The following is a 564-nucleotide window of genomic DNA, read 5'->3' as shown; positions in this document are numbered from 1 at the left end:
CGGTGTCCGGGAGTTGCATGATCTCATGGTTATAGGAACAGATACATTGACAAGCAGAAAACAGTAACAATAAACTGACACGATCATATGCTACATTCATTGATTGGGTCTTGTCCATCACATCATTCTCCTAATGATGTGATCCCGTTATCAAGTGACAACACTTGTCTATGGTTAGGAAACCTTGACCATCTTTGATCAACGAGATAGTCAACTAGAGGCTCACTACGGACAGTGTGTTGTCTATGTACCCACACATGTTTTTGAGTTTCCAATCAATAGAATTCTTGCATGGATAATAAATGATTATTATGAACAAGGAAATATAATAATAACCAATTTATTATTGCCTCTAGGACATATTTCCAATAGGTATGCATGATCATCTTAGGTTTTCCAACGAGGAGATGTTGGAGATCTTGGATAAAGGTTAGAACCCTGTGAACCCCAAGGATGTCATACGAGGTGAAGTATATGATAAGCACCTCAATAACACCACGATCATGCTCATGACAAAGGGCATGTCTAACAAGCAGAAAAGGCCCTACATTCACCTACCAAATG

Source organism: Hordeum vulgare, chromosome 5H (genome assembly GCF_904849725.1).
Source record: "Hordeum vulgare subsp. vulgare chromosome 5H, MorexV3_pseudomolecules_assembly, whole genome shotgun sequence".
NCBI lineage: Eukaryota > Viridiplantae > Streptophyta > Magnoliopsida > Poales > Poaceae > Hordeum > Hordeum vulgare.
The sequence above is the reverse complement of the archived record's forward strand: the minus strand, read 5'-3'. Positions refer to the sequence as shown.